Genomic DNA, 27,466 nt, shown 5'->3' on the forward strand with positions numbered 1-27,466 from the left:
TGGCATAATTTGACTATAATTAATTTCTTGCTGTTGAAGAGATCCAATTTGACTTCAGTTGCATCTTGGAACTGATTATTGGTGCCGATAGATGTCAAATTATTTGGGTTATTTTTCAATAATTTAGAATTTATATTTTACTTGAAAATAGATATTGCTGCCAAATAGTTGTTCCTAGCCACTGAAAATTTCGACTATATAAAAATAAAACGATAGTTAAGGAGTCATTTAGAATCATTTGGAGCACAATGAGTCGGTTGCCAAACTGTTGGGACAGAGGAGCCCAGCAGATGCCGGACTGCCATTTTGAAATGTCCCTGCCTAAGAGCATTCCGTTCTTACCAAAAGTTTAAGACACAATTGCCCTTAGAATTGCATTTTTTGGTGAAAATGTAGAGGGGGATATTTCAATAAAATGTCAGAGCGAGGTGTTACCCTGAAATTTGTAAGGCCGCCCTCCACAGAATTTTCAACGGAGGAATTCACTGTATTTACAAAAATACGGCACACCCATACGTTTCCACTAGTGCTAAAAAAAGCTACCTAGAGCCAGCGCAAGCACCCTTGCGCTATGTTGTAAGGGGGCTTACACAGCAGGGGGAATTGTTTATGTGGAGTAAGGGACACCTTCCTCCACATAAACAATCTTTAAAGGTAATTTGCTGTTTCTATGTATGCTGCAGAGTGGTTTTACCGGGGCTTTTTGGCGCTGCCCCATCCTTGTAAATATGGGACAGCGTCAAAAAGCAATGGTTGTTGTGATGGAACGCCCTCAGCAACAACCTTTGGACTGCTGGGTAAGGGGCATATTTACAAGGTGGCGTTAAGCCATGTTACGTGATTTAATGCCACCTTGTAAATATGGTGTCAAGAATAATACCACTGGATTTGCAGAAAAAGTGACGCCCCAGTGGCATTAGACCCTAATGTAAATATGCCCCAGAGTATTGTGACCACTGTGTTGAGGCAGCTAGCTCAATATTATTTGTCCTTTTCAAAAACAAACCTCAAAAAGACGGGATTGTTTGGCCTCCAGATTTATAAAAAGCTGCAAAATATTTTATATCACGTTTGCATGCATTTTCTGTGCACGCAACAATTTTTCCATTCATGCAAGGAATTATTTTAGACAAAACTGGAAATCATGGAGTATAAATTGATATTGCTTTTACATTTGCAGTTCCATAAATAAGATACTCTTCATTTATTTAGTTTATGACCAGGCCTACTCTACTAGTAAAAAAATGCCTTTTACTTTCATCAGATTCTATCAGGGTTCTACGAGTTGAGACATGGTTGCATTAGGCTTTAGTGCACTGTCAATCAGGTTTATGCAGTAGTAGTTAAATACACGGAAGAGATTCACAACCCTCTTAGAGTAGTTGACATGTTTTAAAAATGAGTAAAATAATGTGAATAATGTTAGATTTGAATGTCTATCTTTCTCGAACTATGCAGTGCAGTTTACTTACTGACTTGCTTGATTGCAATTCTATGAAACGTTTTACTTATCACTTTCAAGCATTTTTTAAAAATTGCATTCATAAGGTGTGTATGTATATATAGATATATATATTCATACACGCATATATGTAAATATGTATATATTCACTGAAAAAACCATAGGTTTCACACCAGTTATAGTTAGCAGAACATTTTACTCATACAAAACAATTGAAATTCCCACGTTATAGTTAGTTGGACTCACTATAACTCGTGCGCCCGCAATCCACTGCTGATGATGTCACATATTACATCATTCATGACATGGTCAGTGACATCACTGATGACATCACTGATGACATCTCAAATGACATCACTGATGACATCACTGATGACATCATCCAGTGACTGTGTGTTTTTGTAAAGTTTAAATATATTTTACATATTGAAGAATGAGTGGATGTATAAGTGTCTGGATCATAATAGATGCGTGACTGACTGTATAAGTGAGTGATTAAATGTGTCTTACTGAATGCATGGGTTAGTGACTAAACTGTCTGAATGTGTGCATCAGTATGTCTGTTGTTGTGTAAGGTGCTGCATGTGTTGATCAGTAGCTATATGAGTGGCTATATGAGTTATTGATTGGTTGCCCAAGTATTTGTATGTGAGGCTGCGTGTGTGTGTGGGTGGCTAGGAGGTGTGTGACTCTGTGTATACATGTGTGAGCAGTTGATTCACTTGGTGTATGAGTTTAAGAGTGCATGTGAAAGCAACTGTATAGGCAGTTGACTGTGTGCATGGGTGTGTTGGTGAGTGAATGGATATCTTAGTGGTACATATCCAAGTAAGTATATTTGTAAAACACAGTGCATGTGGGAGTTGGCATATATCAATGACTATACATGAGAGCCTGTGATTGCGTAAGTGACTGTATGGATCAAGGTGTACTTGTATCAGTGATTGTAAAAGAGAGTAAGTATGTGTTAGTATATGTTTGAATAAGTAAGGTTATGTGTGTATAACTGTATACACGAGGAAATGGGAGTGTGATTGATTCTTTGCATGACTGACTAGGTTTGTGAGTAACTCCATGGATGAGTGGCACTGTGTGAGTGTCTGTATAGGTGTATGAGTGCATATGATAGTGTTGTATTGATGAGTGACTGTATGTATGAGTGATTGTATGGGTGACTGAGTGGATGTGTGTGTAGACTTAGGAATCAGTGAGTGTGTATGTAGTAACTGGTATTGGTGTGTCAATGGTTTCAGGAATGGTAGTCTGTATTCAACACTGGATGTGACAAAGGTTAGATTAGAGTGTGATGAGGTGCATTATATTATCACATGGATGATGTCATCAGTGATGTCATCAGTGATGTCATTTGAGATGTCATCAGTGATGTCACTGACCATGTCATGAACGATGTAATATGTGACATCATCAGCAGTGGATTGCGGGCGCGCGAGTTATAGTGAGTCCAACTAACTATAACGTGGGAATTTCAATGGCTTTGTATGAGTAAAATGTTCAGCTAACTATAACTGGTGTGAAACCTATGGTTTTTTCAGTGAATTTCAAAGGTTTTTTAAATGCTAATTCCTAACTATAACGATTGTGAAACCTATGGTTTTTTCAGTGAATTTCAAAGGTTTTTTTAAAAGCTAATTCCTTTGTATATCGACTTTCTAACCTATGATTTTTAAAGTGAATTATTTTTTTTTAGTAGCTGTTTTTGTAACTATTAATTATAATTTTTTTTTTCAAAAATACATTTTTCAATGTATTTTTCATGCAGGTTTTTTTAATCATTTTGTCTCAGAGCGCTCAGGGTGCGCCCACCGGTAAGCTCACCCGAGAGAGCAGTGAGAGCGCTATTCCCGCGTGCGAAAAAAAAAAAGTTTGTATTTAAAGTAAAAAATAATGCAAGACATTTAGTGACATACTTATAAAACTAATATTTTTGATTTTAAATACCCTTATTTTAACTTTAAACGTATTTCCGAAAAGCTAGCAAAACGTCATTTAGGCGCGCCGCGTAAGCGCCCCCGGAAGCGCCTACGTTCGTGCCGCGTAAGCGCCCCGGGAAGCGCTCCGGTGCGCGCAGCGGGAAGCGCTCCGGTGCGCGCAGCGTAAGCGCGTCATGTCATGTGACCTTAAAATAACACTTTTCATTGGTTCTTTACAGTTTTTTTTACAACTAATGAAAACGCCACCTATTTCCTTCACTACCTCTTTCACTTTGGAGAGAGCAAGACCTGTTCCTTGTTTCTCTTGATTACTTTTGAAAGAATGGCTGCAAGACCACCTAGCAGCAGTGAAGACTCTGATGAGTTTATCCTGGAGGAGCCTCCTCAGCCAAAGGTGAAGGAGCACTTTATATGGAAATTTTTCTCTATTCCAGCAGGGGAAAAGAAGGTGAATGCTCCTAAGGTGGAGTGTAAGATTTGCCAAACAGTTCTTTCACGGGGTGACCCTAGAAGGAAATATAGTTTTGGCAATTCCACAATGATTCGGCATGTTCAAAAGAGGCACCCCCAGAACTATGCCCAGGAGAGTGTCAGGGACCTGGCACGTAATCCCCCAAGGGATGGCACCTCAACATCCACCGGAGGACAAACAACATCGGGGAGAGAAGGACCACAGGAGCTGATCCCTAACATTCAGCCTGTCTTCAGTGATATCACTATCAAGTGTTAGCAGTGTGATAAACTGCTTTGCTACGGAGAGCAGAGTATCATGCTCATTGTACGCAGAAGAGAAGATCATCGCTGCCCTCCCCAGCCCTAATTTTTCCCCTTTTTTTTGCTCCTGTTGAGCAGTTTGGCATTCCCTCTTTTTGTTTTTGTTCAGAAAAAAAAAAACCTAAAAATTAAAAAAGTTCGTAAAAAGTAAAAAAAAAGAAGAAAAAAAACTGTTCTTTTTAGAACTACCTCCAATTCTTCAAAAAGAGCTGTATTCTTTACAAATTCAAAAGGAGTGAGTGAAGTGGAGTGCAGTGAGAGAGGAAAGGAAAATGAGTGAGGGAGCAAAGAAAGGGACGATAGGGGAAGGGAAGTGAAGTAGGGGGATTGAAAGAAGGTGAGTGTGGGAGGTGAGTGAGGGGAAGGGGAGTGAGTAAGTTAGAGGACAGAGGGATTGAGAGAAGGAGTTACTGAAGTGGAGTAAGGAGAGTAACAGAAGGGAAAAGAGTGAAGGAGCGAAGGAAGGGAGAGAGAGGAAGGGAAGTAAAACAGGAGAGCTGACAGAAAGTAAGTAAGGGAGTGTGGCTGAGTTATAGGGAGTGAGTGTGACAGAAGAGGAGTGAGAGACTAAGAGGACAGAGAGAATGAGGCTAACAGAGAGAGAATGAGGGAAGGGGAGTGTAGAAGTAAGAGGACAGAGGGAGTAAGAGAAGGAGTTAGTGAAGTGGAGTAAGGAGAGTAAGGGAAGGGAAAAGAGTGAAGGAGTGAAGGAAGAGAAGAGAGAGGAAGGAAAGTAAAGGAGACGGTCTGAAAGAAGGTGAATGTGGGAGTATGGCTGAGTTATAGCGAGTAAGCGTGACAGAAGAGGAGTGAGAGACTAAGGACGGAGAGAATGAGGCTAACAGAGAGAGAATGAGGGAAGGGGAGTGTAGAAGTAAGGGGACAGAGGGAGTAAGAGAAGGAGTTAGTGAAGTGGAGTAAGGAGAGTAAGGGAAGGAAAAAGAGTGAAGGAGTGAAGGAAGGGAAGAGAGAGGAAGGAAAGTAAAGGAGAAGGTCTGAAAGAAAGTGAGTGTGGGAGTGTGGCTGAGTTATAGGGAGTGAGTGTGACAGAAAAGGAGTGAGAGACTAAGAGGACGGAGAGAATGAGGCTAACAGAGAGAGAATGAGGGAAGGAAAGTGTAGAAGTAAGAGGACAGAGGGAGTAAGAGAAGGAGTTAGTGAAGTGGAGTAAGGAGAGTAAGGGAAGGAAAAAGAGTGAAGGAGTGAAGGAAGGGAAGAGAGAGGAAGGAAAGTAAAGGAGAAGGTCTGAAAGAAAGTGAGTGTGGGAGTGTGGCTGAGTTATAGGGAGTGAGTGTGACAGAAGAGGAGTGAGAGACTAAGAGGACGGAGAGAATGAGGCTAACAGAGAGAGAATGAGGGAAGGAAAGTGTAGAAGTAAGAGGACAGAGGGAGTAAGAGAAGGAGTTAGTGAAGTGGAGTAAGGAGAGTAACGGAAGGGAAAAGAGTGAAGGAGCGAAGGAAGGGAAGAGAGAGGAAGGGCAGTAAAACAGGAGATCTGAAAGAAAGTGAGTGTGGGAGTGTGGCTGAGTTATAGGGACTGAGCGTGACAGAAGAGGAGTGAGAGACTAAGAGGACGGAGAGAATGAGTCTAACAGAGAGAGAATGAGGGAAGGGGAGTGTAGAAGTAAGAGGACAGAGGGAGTAAGAGAAGGAGTTAGTGAAGTGGAGTAAGGAGAGTAAGGGAAGGAAAAAGAGTGAAGGAGCGAAGGAAGGGAAGAGAGATAGGAAGGGAAGTAAAACGGGAGATCTGAAAGAAAGTGAGTGTGGGAGTGTGGCTGAGTTATAGGGAGTGAGCGTGACAGAAGAGGAGTGAGAGACTAAGAGGACGGGGAGAATGAGGCTAACAGAGAGAGAATGAGGGAAGGGGAGTGTAGAAGTAAGAGGACAGAGGGAGTAAGAGAAGGAGTTAGTGAAGTGGAGTAAGGAGAGTAGGGGAAGGAAAAAGAGTGAAGGAGCGAAGGAAGGGAAGAGAGAGGACGGGAAGTAAAACAGGAGATCTGAAAGAAAGTGAGTGTGGGAGTGTGGCTGAGTTATAGGGAGTGAGCGTGACAGAAGAGGAGTGAGAGACTAAAAGGACGGAGAGAATGAGGCTAACAGAGAGAAAATTAGGGAAGGGGAGTGTAGAAGTAAGATGACAGAGGGAGTGAGAAAAGGAGTTACTGAAGTGTAGTAAGGAGAGTAACAGAAGGGAAAAGAGTGAAGGAGCGAAGGAAGGGAAGAGAGAGGAAGGGAAGTAAAACAGGAGAGCTGAAAGAAAGTGAGTGAGGGAGTGTGGCTGAGTTATAGGGAGTGAGAAATGTCCAGCTAACTATAACTCCCCTGAAACCCATGTTTTTTTCTTAATTCAAAACCAAACTGCTCATTTTAATTGGTTGTACATTTCAACACTTTGATCTCACGTAATATTCACCCATCCCCCCAGTGCTCATTCAGCCTGTTACCATGGTAACTCCCACCTAACTGAGCACACAGGTGAAAAGTTCATGATACTATGTTGCAAATGAATCCAGCAAGGGTGTTTGACTTCTCAATATGATTCAAAAAGTGGGGGTGGTGATGGACAGAGTATCTGAATTAAACAGAACACTCGTACCCAGTCAAAAGATCAGGGCTTGATCCATCACCGTTTTTAAGCTCACTGCACCATCCCAGTTCAGAACCTGGCTATATGCAAATTAGTCTGTCCCTGGCCCAGTGCATCATGAGAGCAGGGCAGAAGAACTACCAAGCCAATTCTTTACTGGAAAGGAAACAAGCTTCCGGGGACCGGTTTCTGGCATTGCAGCCGTCTTCGGCCCGGCTTGCTTGAATCCTGATGGTGCAGTGATCAAGGGACTCACATCTGAGTATTCCCTGCCACACTTGTGGTGACTAAAACGATTCAAAAAGTGGGGGTGGTGATGGACAGAGTATCTGAATTAAACAGAACACTCGCACCCAGTTAAAAGATCAGGGCTTGATCCATCACCGTTTTTAAGCATCACCACCCCCTTTTCTGAATCATTTTGGCCAGGGACAGACTAATTTGCATATAGCCAGGTTCTGAACTGGGATGGTGTAGTGAGCTAAAAAACTGTGATGGATCAAGCCCTGATCTTTTGACTGGGTATGAGTGTTCTGTTCAATTCAGATGCTCTGTCCATCACCACCCCCTTTTCTGAATCGTTTTGGTCACTATAGGAGTGGCAGGGTATGCTTACACATGAGTCCCTTGCTCACTGCACCATCAGGATTCAAGCAAGCCGGGCCGAAGACGGCTGCAATGCCAGAAACCGGTTCCCGGAAGCTTGTTTCCTTTCCAGTAAAGAATTGGCTTGGTGGTTTGGTCTGCCTTGTTCCCATGATGCACTGGGCCAGGGACAGACTAATTTGCATATAGCCAGGTTCTGAACTGGGATGGTGTAGTGAGCTAAAAAACAGTGATGGATCAAGCCCTGATCTTTTGACTGGGTATGAGTGTTCTGTTTAATTCAGATGCTCTGTCCATCACCACCCCCTTTTCTGAATCGTTTTGGCCACTATAGGAGTGGCAGGGTATGCTCAGACATGAGTCCCTTGCTCACTGCACCATCAGGATTCAAGCAAGCCGGGCCGAAGACGGCTGCAATGCCAGAAACCGGTCCCCGGAAGCTTGTTTCCTTTCCAGTAAAGAATTGGCTTGGTAGTTTGGTCTGCCCTGTTCCCATGATGCACTGATCCTGGGACAGACTAATTTGCATATAGCCAGGTTCTGAACTGGGATGGTGTAGTGAGCTAAAAAACGGTGATGGATCAAGCCCTGATCTTTAGACTGGGTATGAGTGTTCTGTTTAATTCAGATGCTCTGTCCATCACCACCCCCTTTTCTGAATCGTTTTGGCCACTATAGGAGTGGCAGGGTATGCTCAGACATGAGTCCCTTGCTCACTGCACCATCAGGATTCAAGCAAGCCGGGCCGAAGACGGCTGCAATGCCAGAAACCGGTCCCCGGAAGCTTGTTTCCTTTCCAGTAAAGGATTGGCTTGGTAGTTTGGTCTGCCCTGTTCCCATGATGCACTGGGCCAGGGACAGACTAATTTGCATATAGCCAGGTTCTGAACTGGGATGGTGTAGTGAGCTAAAAACGGTGATGGATCAAGCTGTGATCTTTTGACTGGGTATGAGTGTTCTGTTTAATTCAGATGCTCTGTCCATCACCACCCCCTTTTCTGAATCATTTTGGCCACTATAGGAGTTGCAGGGTATGCTCAAACATGAGTCCCTTACTCACTGCACCATCAGGATTCAAGCAAGCCGGGCCGAAGACGGCTGCAATGCCAGAAACTGGTCCCCGGAAGCTTGCTTCCTTTCCAGTAAAGAATTGGCTTGGTAGTTTGGTCTGCCCTGTTCCCATGATGCACTGGTCCAGGGACAGACTAATTTGCATATAGCCAGGTTCTGAACTGGGATGGTGTAGTGAGCTAAAAAACAGTGATGGATCAAGCCCTGATCTTTTGACTGGGTATGAGTGTTCTGTTTAATTCAGATGCTCTGTCCATCACCACCCCCTTTTCTGAATCGTTTTGGCCACTATAGGAGTGGCAGGGTATGCGCAGACATGAGTCCCTTGCTCACTGCACCATCAGGATTCAAGCAAGCCGGGCCGAAGACGGCTGCAATGCCAGAAACCGGTCCCCGGAAGCTTGTTTCCTTTCCAGTAAAGAATTGGCTTGGTAGTTTGGTCTGCCCTGTTCCCATGATGCACTGGGCCAGGGACAGACTAATTTGCATATAGCCAGGTTCTGAACTGGGATGGTGTAGTGAGCTAAAAAACGGTGATTGATCAAGCCCTGATCTTTTGACTGGGTATGAGTGTTCTGTTTAATTCAGATGTTCTGTCCATCACCACCCCCTTTTCTGAATTGACTTCTCAATAGAGCAGCTTATCCAGTGCAATGTTTCTTTCAATGACTTTTTCTCAACCATTAGAATTACATCTTTCAAAAAACAAAAGTATGCACCCTAATTTTCAGTGGAGAATGTTAAAAAAGCACCAATCATTTCTTGTTTTTCAAGTGCACTGAATCTCAACCACTTTTTTTTCATAACTCCTACTTTCAAACAGCCATTTCATTTCCACAACTCATCTGAATACAAGCACATCTACATTCAAGATGCCAAAAGTCTGGTTTGTGGGTCATAGCTTTGTCTACTGGAGTGAAAAATTTGCAATTAACATAGGTATTTACAACCTTGATTTACGAAATGTGGACATTGTGTGGATTGGACAGAGAGGATTGAGAAGTCACCAATTGATACCATTGATAAAATCCTTTATGCATCTACCAAAGCCTGACCTTATAATTGTGCACTGTGGTGGCAATGACCTGGGCACTTTGACTGGGGTAGGTCTGGAAATGCTTTTAAAGGACATCTTTGGGCAATTGATGTCACTTTTTCCCAAAACTGCCTTGGTATTTTCTAATATATGCCAAAGGCAAAAATGGAACTGGTCCAACCAATTATGTCCACAGATTGAGAAAGCAAGGAAACATGTAAATAAATCTGTTTCTGCTTTCCTCAGAGACTATGGTATGGGTTCCATTTACCACAACAACTTGTGATACAACATGCAAGGCATCTATAGGAGAGATGGTGTACATTTTACAGATGAGGGGAATAGAGTCTTCCTCTTGAATTTGAGACTCTGCATTGGTACCTACTTGTAGGTGCAAAAAACACCCACAGAAAACAACAGCTCGTTTCAGAGCTACCCTACCTCTAAGCACTCTAAATTATTTTTTTACTATATTTTTTTACACTGTTTTTCCCCGTGGTGCGCTTTCGGTGCGTGTACCGGAGAGCGCACATGGGAACGCACCCAGCGCTTACCCCGCGAAAAAAATAAAAAAAAAATAGGTTTTTTGCCCTTCAGGGTTTTTCTAGGCCGCCCTGAGAAAACCTAGGGGGTCAGGGGGTGTCTACCCTGCCCCCTTTTAATCATTTCCCTGTTTTTATTTTCACCTCTTGTGTCTCGATTCTACCGAGACACAAGATGGCGGACTCTCCGGGCTGTTTAGAATGTTGACAGACAACCGAGAGCCAATCAGCTTTCCGCTCGCGCACTCCCATAGCGCGCCGGGTGCGCTCCCCGGTACGCGCACCGGTGAGCGCTCGTAGCGCGCCTATAGATATATATGTGTTTTGATGTTAAATTAAAAAAAAAACACTGGAGCAATTTTCACCAAATATAGCAAAGGCACATCTGCATACCAGTCCCTACAATTTTGCAAAGTTTGGCGTAATTCCGTTCAGCGGTTCGGGCTGTAGCCGTGTCAGAACGTCCTATGGAAATTAACCTGGGGAAAACACATTTTGGGACCCCCTTTTTTCTCAGCCCCCACTTCATGAATCCCCCCGAAACTTTCAGGGAAGGAGCGGAGCGGAGCTAGCCAAACTTTTGGAAAATTACACGCAAATTCTTTAACCGGTGCCAGAGTTATTCCCAATAGAATGTTGCAGATTTCCTATGGTAGCTAGGTCCTAACTATAACTACCTACTGGCGACTGCCAGTAGGTAATATATATATATATATATATATATATATATATATATATATATATATATATATATATATATGTATATATATATATATATATATATATATATATATATATATATATATATATACATCATCAATTGGCCCCAAATACAGTGCACAGCGGGAGTTCGAGGCGGAATCAGGCCTTTCATAAAATTTACAACCAAAAAGAAGATTTCTACTCCGCACTCCAGGGGTTGAGGGTTGATTTAGTCAGATTTGTTTATTGGTATTTCCTTGGCAATTTCCCCACCATGGAAAGGCTGGCTGGGATTGACTTTGGGGTCCCATTGCGGGCCACCCCTGTGCAGGGTCAGTTTGTTACTGCACTCAGGGGGCACCTATGGTGATTCCCTACATTTCCCTGCACCATGTGGTAGGCACCCCATGGTTCCCATCACGTAGTGCAAGGAAATGTACAAGGTGCATTTTTAAAATTGCGGTGGGTGCTGCAGCTAGCAGCACCCGCCGCAATGTTTAATTTTGCAGACACGACCGCTTTGTTGGCCACCGCCTCATAGGCTGGCGGTCCCCATCCCTGAAACGATGGCGGACGGACTGAAGTCTGTCTGCCAATGTAATGAGCCAGCAAAAAATAAATAAGTAAAAGAAGCAAGGGCTCCTGCACTTGTTTTCAAAAGGGCCCCTCGGTGAGCCAGGTCCCAGGGGCATTTTTCAAAAAATAAAAATAAAAAGGGGTGTGAACGGCCCTCCATTTTAAGGGTTTTAGAGACCCAGAGACCACCACTACCTCTGGGCTATATTTTCATAATGAAGGGGGGCAGAATGGATCCCCCTTCCGGGGCTTCCAAAAAGACCCAGGGACCACCACCTCCCTGGGGCTTTGTTTTAAATCAGAGAGGAGGGCCATGAGGATCCCCCTCCACCACCTTCTCTGGGCAAAAACTGATTTGGCAGGGGGCGCATGGACCCAATGGACCCCATGGACCCCGGATACCAGCACCTCTCCAGGACCTAAATAATCAATAATACTGGGAGGGGTGCTGCATAGCCCCCCTCCCAGGACTTATACAGCCCCTGGGATCACCAAGTCTCCAGGACCAGCCCATGCTCAGAGAAGGAGTGGGGGCCACCTTTTGGAGCCATATATGGCCCTGGGGACCAACACCCTACAAGGCCGGCTCCGGCTATGTCCCGGGGTGCCCATCCCAGGACATAGCTCTTTGCTCTGACTTGGGGGAAATTGAACAGTTAGGTTCAGATTTCACGTGTACAAAACTAGTGAAATTTAGCCATTATAGTAGGTGATGCACTGCTTGTGACCTCACATATTACATCACTCAGGACATGGACAGTGACATCACAGATGACATCACAGCCCCGAGGACGTCCCCCTCCCCGTGGCAAAAATAAATAATGATGCATGAGGGGACCCCTCCTTGAGCCCTTGATGGTCTTGGTGACCGCCACCACCCAGGGCCGGCTCCAGCAATGTCCCAATGCTCCTGTCATGCCATAGCAAACAGTGCACAAGTGAGAGCATGTTGCTCTTGCTTGCCCAAAGCAAAATACTGTTTGCTTTTATACAGAGGGAGCTGCATGTTAGCAGCTCCCTGCATGTTAAAGCAATGCCAGCTCCCACAGGAGGCAGTTAGCCAACAGGAAGGGGCCTTCAGGCTCCACCCACGTTCCCCAACGTAGTGGCTGGGTCCCGAGGGATGGGGTCCCTGGTGACAAATGTTGTCCTCAATAAAGGTCAATCATTTTGCCCTACAGCATACTGGGTCATCATTAGAAATGACAAATTGAATCTCATTTAATTTTTTCACGATAAATAAATAAAAAAACTATGGAATAAAGACCTATTGTAACTAGTATATTTCAGTTCAAGACCTTGAGGATATACACTTGATCACTACTTTCTCTGCATTACCTGATGATCCTCAATCTTCTCCTCTCATATTATTTCAGGACTTCGGAATTGATAGTACATAAACTATGAGTAATATAGTGGCCCCCCAAACAGTTTTATCTCCTCAACTACCAGCTGGCAATATAATTAATCTCTTTCATACTGCAGTTACCCATGACCTAGAAACTATATAGAAATATAAGAAGCTACAATATCTTCCTAGAAATTTAAACTTACAAGAAAGTCCAGCTCCGAAATCTCTCCAGAATAAGTCAGACCTTTTGATAAAAGATGCTCACTAAGGAGGAAAAATTGTTCTCCTGAACCCAGATGAGTACATATCATTAGCAACTGCAATTGATCAACAACGATTGCTATCAAAAACTAAAATCTTATCCCACAAAATGCATGCTTGCAAAGTTTAAATGAAATTGGATAAGGGGTACAACAGCAACTTATTAACTGTGAAAGACAAGAACTATCTTTACAATGAACATTCAACAATGACTGCATTATATTTACCTAATAAGATACATAAAAAGGTTTTCCACCTCCCAGTAGACCAATTATAGTGGGCAACAATTGTATTTGAGTAGGGAATGTATTGACCATCATCTGCAACCATTTATGAAAAATCTTCCTTCTTACATTCAGGATACGAAAGAAAAACTACAAAAATTGGATCATATCCATGGGATGAGGACTACATTTTCACAACTATCAATGTTGTTAGCCTCTTCACATCAATCAGAAATTCAGATGGTATGAATACGGTACGTAAGGCACTAGCTACCAAACTAGTTCACTTCATGGAATCTAATCAAATGATCCTCAGAAATGCTGCTTTTTTATATTACAAACAATGGGGCATATTAGCAAGAACCTCGTTAAAATTATCGCTGTTTTAGCGGCAGGAAACTGCCGCTAAAACGGCGATAATGGGCTTGCTAATATGTGCTAAAGAATTCTAATAGAAGCCGAGGTTAGATGTGCAGGACATCTAACCTGGGCTTCTATTGGAATTCTATAACGCATATTAGCAAGCCCATTATCGCCATTTTAGCGGCAGTTTCCTGCCGCTAAAACGGCGATCATTTTAACGAGGTTCGTGCTAACATGCCCCCATGTCTTTACCTTCAACTTTCAATATTATCTCCAGACCCAAGAGATTGCGATGGTGGCCACATTCATGCCCCTCTATGACTCCATATTCATGGACAAAGTAGAGAAATTGTGGTTATGGGACGAGGAAGTTCCTGGTTACATATTGTTTTGGGGGTCCGCTATATCAACAATATATTGTGTATATGGCAGGGTACCCAGAACCTGTTACAACAATACCTTAAATAAATAAATTCTAACACATGTAATATTCAGACAAAATCCCATTTCTCTACCACTGAGACTGACTTCTTAGACATTACTATATATGTAAAAGAAGGAAGATTTCACACTAAATTATACAGAAAACCGGCAACAACAAACTCTATATAACGAAGAGATATCCACCTAATGTAATTAAAAATATCCTTTGGGGGGAACTTTATAGGTGCATCATTCAGTGTCCGTGTAACACAAGTTTAGGCCAAAAGCAAAAAATGAATGTTCTTGGATTTCTTTGAGGATTTTCTGGAAATTCTGTCGAGCCCAAGAAGTGGAACAGCACACAAAGGGATTTATGAGTAGCATGCATTCTGAGGCCCATCCAAGGGCTTAGATGAATAACAGCTTTTAAATAAACGTGCATCCATCTGTGGACTAATGACCATTGACACACACCACAAAACCCAACAATTAATGCATTAAAGCCCATCAGAGGGCGTCAAATTATGTATAAATGCGTGGGTGTGTCAGCACGTACTCATATGTCTAGCCTCTGGTGAGAACAAGAAGTTCAGAAACACGTCAGGGCAATATCACTGATATGAGAGCTGGAAATACATCAGACTGTGGTGCTCACTCTTACCTGTAATTTTCCTGCTGAGTGCATCCTTGCCTGCAGGCAAACTTGGAGCGATATATATATATAATAATAATATATATATATATATGTATATAATATAAAATGAAGTATCTTTATATAAACTCAACAAGACTAAAATGACAAAAAACCAAGATACATGTAATATGAATATGACTTTTCAAAGGTTTCAAGTAACTGTGTCCATAGAAATCTATGGATGTGTGATCCTACACAAAGTACCTGTAGAAGCATCAAAAGTCACAAAGGCCAAACAGCCACAGAAAAAGGAAGCATTGAGAATCAAAGAGATGCGTCAGTTCCTGTGTTCTTGGGGAGGTCATGCAACAGTTCTATTGCACGCAGGAGAAGTGATGCTTCGAATCGGACTGTAGGGGGAAGTAATGCATTGACTCCAAGGCAGTTCTGGTCTGTGGGTGATAAATCAGGAAAACTTGCCACACAGGTGCAATGCATGGAAATCAAGGATGTGTTGGCGATCGATGCAGTGGAAGTAAGAGGCGCTGCATCGGTTTCTTCAGCCGCAATCCCAGGATGCGTCAGTTCTTCCAGCCGTGAAATGCTCTGCATCATCTTTGCAGCAACGCAGCGATGCATGGAGAATCATTTCGTATGGTAGTGCCGCCTCGGGGAGAAAAGCCGCAAGAAGGGCAATGCATCGATTTTCTCAGTTCTTCAGGTTTTTCCAGATCCCACCAGCAGGAACAACCTCCAAAGGCCCAAAACTGGAATAAGCACCTCCTGGAAGGTCAGAACTCTCAGCAGTAGAGTTCAGGGGAACTAAAGGTGAATTCTTTGTGTCCCTGGGACTTCAGAAAAGGAGGCCAGCACACACAAGCCCTTGGAGATTCTTCTTCAAGCACGTTCACAGCAAAGTTCCAGTCTTTGCCATTTCCTTGGAAGAAAGAGCAACTGCAGGCTAACTCCACACGGCAAAGGGGCATTACTGCTTCTCACAGCTCTTCAGCCGTTCACCTTGGTAAACGTTCGTCTAGAGTCCAGAAGTGATCTAAAGTTCTGGCGTTCAAGGTCTACTACTTATTCCCCATGTTGTCTTTGTTCTCTTTGTGCAAAGGTCTCTGAGCCCACTCCAAACCAGTTCGGTCCTCACTGGTACAGGACGATCACATGGTTAAACAAGAAAATGCCTACTTTTTAAAAGTGGCATTCTCAAACACACAGTCTTAAAAACATCTTTACTAAAGGATGTGTTCTTAAATTCTGAGTTCAGAGAGCCTAAACTCTATTCCTCCATCTTCTCCCAATGGGAAGTTATACTTGTAAGATTTTACAAAGTATCTTGCATGCTATCCTATGGAACAGATAGCCTTTTAATAGTGAAACATGAAATACAAAGTATATCACTATCAGGACACGTCTCACACACCAGTGCATGTTGCACCTCTCGCATACATTGCACCCTGCCCATGGGGGTAACTTGAGACTACTTGAGGGGTGCTTTACATGTAAGAAAAGGGCATGTGTAGACCCTGCAGTGGCAGGTCTTAGATAGATTTAGACGGCTACACATGTGGGTGGCATAATCAGTGCTGCAGGCCCATGAGGCACAGGGTCAAGGCTGATTTGCATATGGCCATGTCTGAACAGGGGTGGTGTGGAGTGCAAAAAAACGATGGATTTAGGCCCAGATCTCTGTACTGGGGTGAATGTATGGCATTGTTCTGCATTCTGTCCATCAACTGTTGTTTTTGCATTTGTCACCCTGAGTGGGACGGGTATGCTCAGACGTGAGTCCCGTGCTCTCCACTCCACTGGAGTCAAGCTATCCTGGCTGATGACGGCTGATAGCCAGGAACCGGTCCTAGGATGCTTGATTCTGGCCCAGGGAAGACATGACTTGGCAGTTCGGGCTGGACTGTTCCCATGAGGCACAGGGTGTCAAGGCTGATTTGCATATGGCCATGTCTGAACTGGGGTGGTGTGGAGTGCAAAAAAACAATTGATTTAGGCCCAGATCTCTGTACTGTGGTGAATTTATGACATTGTTCTGCATTCTGTCCATCAACTGTTGTTTTTGCATTTGTCTCCCCGAGTGGGACTGGTATGCTCAGACGTGAGTCCCGTGCTCTACACACCACTGGAGTCAAGCTATCCTGGCTGATGACGGCTGATAGCCAGAAACCGGTCCTAGGATGCTTGATTCCGGTCCAGGGAAGACATGGCTTGGCAGTTCGGGCTGGACTGTTCTCATGAGGCACAGGGTCAAGGCTGATTTGCATATGGCCATGTCTGAACTGGGGTGGTGTGGAGTGCAAAAAAACGACGGATTTAGGCCCAAATCTCTGTACTGGGGTGAATGTATGACATTGTTTTGCATTCTGTCCATCAACTGTTGTTTTTGCATTTGTCACCCCGAGTGAGACAGGTATGCTCAGACGTGAGTCCGGTGCTCTCCACACCACTGGAGTCAAGCTATCCTCGCTGATGACGGTTGATAGCCAGAAACCGGTCCTAGGATGCTTGATAACGGTCCAGGGAAGAAATGGCTTGGCAGTTCGGGCTGGACTGTTCCCATGAGGCACAGGGTCAAGGCTGATTTTCAAATGGCCATGTCTGAACTGGGGTGGTGTGGAGTGCAAAAAAACGATGGATTTAGGGCCAGATCTCTGTACTGGGGTGAATGGATGACATTGTTCTGCATTCAGTCCATCAACTGTTGTTTTTGTGTTTGTCACCCCGAGTGGGACGGGTATGCTCAGACGTGGGTCCCGTGCTCGCCACACCACTGGAGTCAAGCTATCCTGGCTGATGACGGCTGATAGCCAGGAACCGGTCCTAGGATGCTTGATTCTGGCCCAGGGAAGACATGACTTGGCAGTTCGGGCTGGACTGTTCCCATGAGGCACAGGGTGTCAAGGCTGATTTGCATATGGCCATGTCTGAACTGGGGTGGTGTGGAGTGCAAAAAAACAATTGATTTAGGCCCAGATCTCTGTACTGTGGTGAATTTATGACATTGTTCTGCATTCTGTCCATCAACTGTTGTTTTTGCATTTGTCTCCCCGAGTGGGACTGGTATGCTCAGACGTGAGTCCCGTGCTCTACACACCACTGGAGTCAAGCTATCCTGGCTGATGACGGCTGATAGCCAGAAACCGGTCCTAGGATGCTTGATTCCGGTCCAGGGAAGACATGGCTTGGCAGTTCGGGCTGGACTGTTCTCATGAGGCACAGGGTCAAGGCTGATTTGCATATGGCCATGTCTGAACTGGGGTGGTGTGGAGTGCAAAAAAACGACGGATTTAGGCCCAAATCTCTGTACTGGGGTGAATGTATGACATTGTTTTGCATTCTGTCCATCAACTGTTGTTTTTGCATTTGTCACCCCGAGTGAGACAGGTATGCTCAGACGTGAGTCCGGTGCTCTCCACACCACTGGAGTCAAGCTATCCTCGCTGATGACGGTTGATAGCCAGAAACCGGTCCTAGGATGCTTGATAACGGTCCAGGGAAGAAATGGCTTGGCAGTTCGGGCTGGACTGTTCCCATGAGGCACAGGGTCAAGGCTGATTTTCAAATGGCCATGTCTGAACTGGGGTGGTGTGGAGTGCAAAAAAACGATGGATTTAGGGCCAGATCTCTGTACTGGGGTGAATGGATGACATTGTTCTGCATTCAGTCCATCAACTGTTGTTTTTGTGTTTGTCACCCCGAGTGGGACGGGTATGCTCAGACGTGGGTCCCGTGCTCGCCACACCACTGGAGTCAAGCTATCCTGGGTGATGATGGCTGATAGCCAGAAACCGGTCCTAGGATGCTTGATTCCGGTCCAGGGAAGACATGGCTTGGCAGTTCAGGCTGGACTGTTCCCATGAGGCACAGGGTCAAGGCTGATTTGCATATGGCCATGTCTGAACTGGGGTGGAGTGGAGTGCAAAAAAATGATGGATTTAGGCCCAGATCTCTGTACTGGGGTCAATGTATGACATCGTTCTGCATTCTGTCCATCAACTGTTGTTTTTGCATTTGTCACCCCGAGTGGGGCAGGTATGCTCAGACGTGAGTCCCGTGCTCTCCACACCACTGGAGTCACGCTATTCTGGCTGATGACGGCTGATAGCCAGAAACCGGTCCGAGGATGCTTGATTCCGGTCCAGGGAAGACATGGCTTGGCAGTTCGGGCTGGACTGTTCCCATGAGGCACAGGGTCCAGGCTGATTTGCATATGGCCATGTCTGAACTGGGGTGGTGTGGAGTGCAAAAAACTTTGGATTTAGGCCCAGATCTCTGTACTGGGGTGAATGCATGAAATTGTTCTGCATTCTGTTCATCAAATGTTGTTTTTGCATTTGTCACCCCGAGTGGGGCAGGTATGCTCAGATGTGAGTCCCGTGCTCTCCACACCACTGGAGTCACGCTATCCTGGCTGATGACGGCTGATAGCCAGAAACCGGTCCTAGGATGCTTGATTCCGATCCAGGGAAGACATGGCTAGGCAGTTCGGGCTGGACTGTTCCCATGAAGCACAGGGTCAAGGCTGATTTGCATATGGCCATGTCTGAACAGGGGTGGTGTGGAGTGCAAAAAACCGATGGATTTAGGCCCAGATCTCTGTACTGGGGTGAATGTATGACATTGTTCTGCATTCTGTCCATCAACTGTTGTTTTTGCGCAGGCCCACTGATAGCATTTGATTTACAGGCCCTGGGCACACCCAGTGCACTTTACTAAGGGTTTACCAGTAAATCATATATGCCAATTGTGGATAGCCAATCACAATAACAATTTACACAGAAAGCATATGTACTTTAGCACTGATCAGCAGTGGTAAAGTGCCCTTAGTCCTATAGCCATTAAAAAAGGTCAGGAAAAATAGAAGGAAGAAGCAAAATGTTTTGGGGATAACCCCGAAAAAAAGGCCATTTCCAACAATCTGTAATTTGTGTGTTGTTTAATTTTGTGTTGCTTGTTTAAATTTGACATTGCAGGATGTTTTTGGTTATAAGTAATACAAATGTATTGTTGTATATAATATGTAATGTTTCTATGTTGTGGATTATATCAGGCTTGAAAAAGCCCCAGGTGCTCCTGCCACAAGAGACGAAACTCATGTTGGCTGTTCATGTAACATCATGGATAAACCCTGGTGTTTCAAATAAAATATTTTATCCAATTGACTCTTGGATGTTAATGTTCAATTTCCATTTTGGAATTAAAAAGTCATTATACAAGGGGACAGCCAATTTTCAACTACTTTAACCGTATCACATTGTGGATGTTAGGGGATATTTCCCCGAATAGGTTGACCAGTCTGGAATACATAAATTGTTGATGTAAACCCCAGGTACCACACCCCTAGTTCCTAAAGAATAGGAATTGAAAATGTCACCTTCATATGTCTGGTATATTTCTTCTTGATATGCATATTGAAATATGGTTTAAAGTAACTTTTCATATTGTATAAGCCACAAAACATACTTCACATGGGTGCAGCTACTTAAGTTGATTTTGCAGATACTCAAGTAGATTTTCTACTTGAGCAGCAGCCTTCTGGTGGTAATTGCCCACATTGGAAAAATCTCATCAGATGTCCTAGCAATCAAAAACCACTCTATGGCACACCAAATCTTGCTTGCACACGCTAACTTACCATTTTGACATGCACGCACAAGAAAACATTCCCCAATGCGTAAATTGGTGAAATTGTGCCAGTTGTCAAAATTCCACCAATTACGCTGGTGGGACGGAATACTTCACCCCCTTAATCTTCTGTCTTTTTCACAATTTTTATCCCGATCTGTGGGAGAATGAGAATGTTGAAAGGTGAACAAAATCATAATGGGACATACATAATGAGGTATGCTCATTAGAGCTGTAAACTCTAAATGTTAATGTTCTTTTTATTGAATTAATCTAATATATTAATACATAATATTTCTCCTTGGAATTGATGCTAACAGGTCTACGTAGAGTTTAGCTCCTATGGGTCGTCTGCCAAATATGGACAGCTGTCCTTCCCTCCATATGTAAACTGTGTATCTGGCTATGCACACTAATACAATGGATGTATCTATGAGATCATCAGACAGGGGCAAGGGCAATAAAAGGCAGAACTGTAGCACTTACGGTCAGAAGATAACAGTTGAGGCTGGAAAGCATATTGCGATAGAGCAATAATAAGTGAATGACTTGCATCATTTACATTTCCCTGAGAGTATAAAAACTAGCACAGAAAAGTGAATAAATAGAGCATGGCACTCGGATTTGATTGAGTTGTTCTAGCGTAGTGCTCATAATGGTCACTGAAAAATAGAGTAAGATCAAAATTGGTCTTGACAGTGTCAGGCAAACTCATCTGTAAATGAAGCTGTGTTCGTAGTCATGCAGAATTACCCAGTGGTTCAGCAAGATTCTGTGGAATTATTGAAGAAGACTAATTCTACATTTAGCCCTATTATTTTACAGCAGAAAATTGCTCCTTATGTTCAAATTTTGCACTATGATGTAGTGCTAAATGTAAGTGAACGTGAATATCGAGCAGGAGCACAAGCTCAGAAAATTTGCACTTGGTGTAGGATTTCCCCCCAATTTACTCCTGGGATTTAACACTAGGTTCTTTGTCCAAAATGCACTTTTGCATCAAAATGGGTGTGAGGATACATTTTGCGCAAAGGAAATAGTGAAAAATGCAACCACTTGTGCTTACTAATAGGTGCTCTTGTGGTAGGATATTTTTCCCCCAAATTCCCTTATTTAGACCAGGAAGTGCAATTATATTATTATTGGTAATTCTGTGTCAAAGTGTAACGCAGAATTACTTCAGTGTAATTGAAATTTCACCCAGGACTACAAATGATATTTGTCACTCCAATGTCTGATACTACCAATGTGATTCATAGAAACTAACTAACCTATCCTGCTTCTATTTTTTTCTACGCACTATTCCAATATAGAGGTCAATGCTGGGTGTGCTATTAAGAGTCCTTAGAACATACGGACATTGTTAGCTGTCCCCAAAGCACTTGCATATGGCCACCAGATTTAATTTACCACCCAAACAGAAAGTTTCCCACTGTAGGTCAGAAACTGGGTCTCTGATAGAAAGGTCTTAAATGTGTCCTGAATTGGTGAACTGCTGATGGCTGATGAACTGCTGATGCCATTTGGTGCCTGTACTCCAGTTCCCTGAACAGGTACAATGAGGGTGATTTTTTTAGCCCAGGTTTTAGCAAAAGTCCATAGTGAGGCTTTTTCTATTCAGTTTCACACTCCATGGAAATAAAGATGTTCAGATATGGGTCTCTTCTCTTGACTTACGACTCCCATTTGATGAATCTATCAAAAGACACAGAGCAGTGAAACCTTGACTGGTGTTTGCAAGGAACAACTCTGGTCACCACAGCTCTGGTTGAAACAGAGCATTCTCCTGTGCCTCTTTCAATGCCTTGCCCTTTCATCTTCTGCCATTCTTCTACAACTACTTGTTCCCTTGAAGTAACTGGATTATAGCTTATTCACTGTATGGATACTTCCAGCATCCCTTAATCGTCCGTCATAGCCCCATCCCGCAAGACTCCCTGCAATGCGCTTCAAGCAATATGACTATAGGACAGCATATCTTTTGCTGGTCTAATAGGAAGCTGGTTGACATTAGACATCATCACCTGGAACTCAGAGATCTTTTCTAGAACACTGACTTGACCATGTCATCAACAACTATATAATGATACTAGAATAGAAATGAATGTCCCCAACTTGGTCTTTTGCCAGTTGTCTGGTTTCTTTTCGATTAGGTTTCACCTCAAACCTATCTTCTCAGCCACAGGTCATTTTTCTGTAAACTTTGCAGTCAGGGTGGTTAAGGTGAGTAAAGCCTGAAAGGAGCTTGGAAGACAAAAGGCATGAAAGCAGCTGGTCTTCCCTCTTCTGACTTGCCATGACTGTCTATACAGATTGATAAGAATGCCTGTCTTCCTTCCCAAGAGCCTGGTCCTGTACAAAGGCCTTCAGTAATGTTTTAGGGAGTACCACTAACCTACCACTTTTTTTCTGGTAGATAAATCAACCTTAACCTGGTGATCCAAACTGGATGCCCAACACTCATGCACATTTGGTTACACAACACAGTGCACACACCACACTTGGAGGGAGAAAAAGACTTGGCTGAAGAGAATGGTAGAACCATTTTCCTAGCAAGAAAGTTGCCTAGGCTATTGTGCCTGTGCAGATAACTAGAAAAAGGCACATACCTACAGAGAGAATTGTCTGGTGTCATCAGTCACAGTATATACAAGTCCCTTCAAGAGGATGTTAGTCACTACCAATGAAGAAGGGAGCACTATGTGTGCCACTCCTGGACCATAACACACAGCTACAGGTCTCACATTATACATGCATGATTCTCTTATGTGGTCAGGCAAAAATAATTGGTACACAAAGTAGAGAGACTTACACAGAAGATCTCATGGGCCATGCAGGGAACACTCCAATTCCAACACCTCCTCAGAAACCTGACAATATAATTTGGTTTCCAGTTATGCTGCTATGTTGATGAGAGACAAATACATGGGAGTGTGGGGGGTTCCCACACTGATTCCCGACGGTGCTCCTACATAGGTATCAACCTCTAAATTTTATACAATTTGTTCAGGTTCAACAAACCAGAATTGTAGTTCAGAAAAAGTTTTATTCCAAAGTCGTATATTATAGTTATATAATCTTTATTCGGCAAATTGATCACCATAAAAGAATACATATGCATATACATTTACCAATTCACCATAAAATTATTAAAACAAATAAAAGAAGATACACAGCAGTCACTAGTTTGCTACCAACGAATGCAGCATTAGACCGTTGAGACCCCCGGACGCAGTTTCAATAATCTGGAGCGCGTCAACCACGCACTACCCAAGAATTTTGCCACCCCGCAAATCATGATGGAAGATGAAGTGTCCGTAGAGAGTACACGAAGTGCCTGGTTATGACACCTCAACCCCAGTTCCCTGCAGACTGGTTTCAACCAAAGATTCCGTGCTCCTTTGTAAGCTGGGCAGGCAAAAAACAAATGGGCCACAGACTCCTTTGGTGCCACACAGCCAGGGCAAGAACGCAGGGGGGCACCAGAGTTTGACCACCTCGCCGTGAAATCATGCACCGGAAGCGTCCCATATCGCAATTTTAGGTATAACGCACGATCTAGAGGTTTAGTTATCAGGTCGAGGAATGGCTCCAATTTCCTCACACATTTAAATAACAAAAATTGATCCGTGAGTGAGCCCCCATCCGCAGCCCTCAGCGCATTATTCTGAACCCAGTCCCAATATAGCTTTTTAATCACTTCCTTGGGTGGCGGTGATTGTGACTCCCATGCATCCCTTAGCCCCAGGTTAAGAGCCAGGTCTTTCAATCTATTCAGCCATACTATTTTTTTACCCGTGTCCAGTAGCAGAAGATCATCCAGCCCTTCAGCATATTTTGCAAGCTCGGCAGTTCTTCTCAAACGAGTCCAAAAGAGCAACGGGCGAAGCCTTACCAAGTCCTTTAGTGCTCTTCTACCCAGATCTAGTCTCAGGGGGATCAATGGGGTGGAAGTAGGAAGAGCCACCACCTTCTTAGAAAGTTATTTTCCGCTGTCGATAGTTCAGACACATTTTCGAACCCCCAGAGTTCAGAGCCATATAATGCCGCAGGGAGAATCTGGCCCTCATAAATGGCCAAGGCAGGGGAGACAGGTTTACTGCGTGATTCGCGGAGCTCCCTCAAAGTCACCCCGGATACTCTTTGGTGACTGAGTAGCATTTTGGCCAAATGATTCTTCCAAGACATGCGACTGTTTATCCGGACACCAAGATAATCAAAAGATTCAACCAACTCCAAAGGAACGCCATTGAGCAGGAGATTATTTTTGAATCTTTTGGAGGGGGAGAGTGCCATCAATTTAGTTTTTGAGGTGTTAATGGTTAAGCCTCGGGTGGTACAGAAGGAGCTAAACCGGTTCAAGAGTTTTTGCAGGCCCACTGGGGATTTGGAGATTAATAAGGTATCATCGGCGAAGAGTAAAGTGGGGATTCTTTCCCCCGCCAGGGATGGGGCATCTGCCTCCTCCCCCTTCAGATGGTCCACCACTCCATTCACGAATAGGGAGAAAAGGGTCGGAGCCGTATATTCAAAGCATATAGACTTGAGTAATGTTCAATGGGTGATTCATCACAATATTACTTCACAGAATGTTTATCAAAGTCCCAAATCCCAATGCATTTCGGGACGATGTCCCTTCATCAGGGGATATGTAGGTGATCTGCAAAGGAACCAAACACTGTTTCAGGGGGGGGAAAGCACAACAACCTCTAAATAGTATCGGATAACATCAAATGAATACGGTTAAAAGAATAAATCCATAGGGTACATGCAGACTGGATGAAAAAACGGAGTAAGAACCAAAAACCAGAGGGAACGTGGGTTCAAATTTAAAGGAACCGGAGTGAAAACAAACCTGAAAGTGGTCAAAGAAAATTACGTGAAAAATCGTCTGAAGCACGGACCATTACAGAAAGCATAGTAAACCGACACCCGGTTTGTGCACGTTACTTTAAGGGCAAAAGTGTACCACGCAGGGTTGGAAAGATGGAATCTTACCCAAGCGGTCATGTAGCCACGCTCAAGCGGCGGGTCTCTGCTGGGAAACAAGGGTGTGTGGAGGAGGGGTGTGTTAAAGGAACCCAATCATGTGAAATAGAAAGCGGACAGCTGCAAGCCGCCCCGATCGAAGAATAACGTAGTCTGTGGGCATGCATTGACTAAAAAGTGTCATATATCCAGACGGCTTTTTAAAGTGGGTTGAGGGATAAAAACAGTAATCGCGTGCGAAATAACAGACTCGTGACTATAATAAAACACAACACAACAAAACAACAGGTTAGCTGGAGTATGAAAACGGGTCAGCCATCTTGAAACGGGAAAAATCGTGAGTGAGAGTAAATGACAGGAAAATGAAAATAATGTGTAAACACTAATACTGGAACAAATCATAAATACGAGAATACAGCATACAGATGTGAAGACTGGGGAACTTGGTGTGAGATTGAAGTTGGTGAATAGTCGAAAAGAGTAGACTTTGGCAGTCAGGGGAAAATTAGATTCCAGAAATAGTCGTAAAGAGTAGACTTTGGCAGTCAGGTGAAAGGTAGATTCCAGGAAAAAACAAAAGGAAAATATGAAAAAGGAAAATATGAAAAGAAGAAGGCGTAACAAGGATGTAAGCGACAATATGGTGCAGGATGGTAACTGTTAAGAGAAAGGCAGAATACAAAGGAAAGGCAAAACTTATAGATAGCAACTATATTCAATCCTTTCGTTAAGACCCTTCGGATGGCTCAAATCCAAGAATTTAATCCAAAAGAGTTCTCTTTGGAGTAGTATTTTCCGGTTATCAACGCCGGATCTCGTAGGGACAACCTCCAGTACAAGGAACCTCAGCTGACTGATGTTGTGTTGAGATGAGATGAAGTGGACAGCTAGGGGAGATTTCAAGTTCTTGTTTCTGATCGTGCTCTTGTGTTCGGCTAGACGAACTTTCAGTTTCCTTTCGGTTTTTCCGACATAAGGTAAGCCACAAGGGCACTTAAGTAAGTACACCAGGTTCATAGAATCGCAGGTGGCATTAGTCCTTAATTTGATTGGTTTTCCAGAAAACGGATGGTTGGTGACGCTTCCTTTGATGATGTTATGGCAATGGCTGCAATTGTGACAGGGTATGGTACCATGGAAAACAGCATTCAGTGATTTGGGTTTGATTTCCAACATATTTTTGAGGTTTTTCGCTCTTTGATATGCGAATAATGGAGAATTTTTCCCGTTTCAAGATGGCTGACCCGTTTTCATACTCCAGCTAACCTGTTGTTTTGTTGTGTTGTGTTTTATTATAGTCACAGAGTCTGTTATTTCGCACCCGATTACTGTTTTTATCCCTCAACCCACTTTAAAAAGCCGTCTGGATATATGACACTTTTTAGTCAATGCATGCCCACAGACTACGTTATTCTTCGATCGGGGCGGCTTGCAGCTGTCCGCTTTCTATTTCACATGATCGGGTTCCTTTAACACACCCCTCTCCACATACCCTTGTTTCCGAGCAGAGACCCGCCGCTTGAGCGTGGTTACATGACCGCTTATCCGATACTATTTAGAGGTTGTTGTGCTTTCCCCACCCTGAAACAGTGTTTGGTTCCTTTGCCGATCACCTACATATCCCCTGATGAAGGGACATCGTCCCGAAATGCATTGGGATTTGGGACTTTGATAAACATTCTGTGAAGTTTTATTGTGATGAATCACCCATTGAACATTACTCAAGTCTATATGCTTTGAGGTTAGATGTGCAGGACATCTAACCTGGGCTTCTATTGGAATTCTATAACGCATATTAGCAAGCCCATTATCGCCATTTTAGCGGCAGTTTCCTGCCGCTAAAACGGCGATCATTTTAACGAGGTTCGTGCTAACATGCCCCCATGTCTTTACCTTCAACTTTCAATATTATCTCCAGACCCAAGAGATTGCGATGGTGGCCACATTCATGCCCCTCTATGACTCCATATTCATGGACAAAGTAGAGAAATTGTGGTTATGGGACGAGGAAGTTCCTGGTTACATATTGTTTTGGGGGTCCGCTATATCAACAATATATTGTGTATATGGCAGGGTACCCAGAACCTGTTACAACAATACCTTAAATAAATAAATTCTAACACATGTAATATTCAGACAAAATCCCATTTCTCTACCACTGAGACTGACTTCTTAGACATTACTATATATGTAAAAGAAGGAAGATTTCACACTAAATTATACAGAAAACCGGCAACAACAAACTCTATATAACGAAGAGATATCCACCTAAT

General features: G+C 43.5%; 1 protein-coding gene across 1 annotated transcript in view; it reads right to left on the bottom strand.

Moving 5' to 3' along the window:
- LRP1B (LDL receptor related protein 1B) overlaps positions 1-27,466 on the bottom strand; it is a 3,812,342-nt gene that overhangs the window by 1,780,882 nt on the left and 2,003,994 nt on the right. The gene's annotated exons all lie outside the window — the stretch shown is intronic.

The sequence above is a fragment of the Lissotriton helveticus genome, chromosome 3_1, assembly GCF_964261635.1.
Source record: "Lissotriton helveticus chromosome 3_1, aLisHel1.1, whole genome shotgun sequence".
NCBI lineage: Eukaryota > Metazoa > Chordata > Amphibia > Caudata > Salamandridae > Lissotriton > Lissotriton helveticus.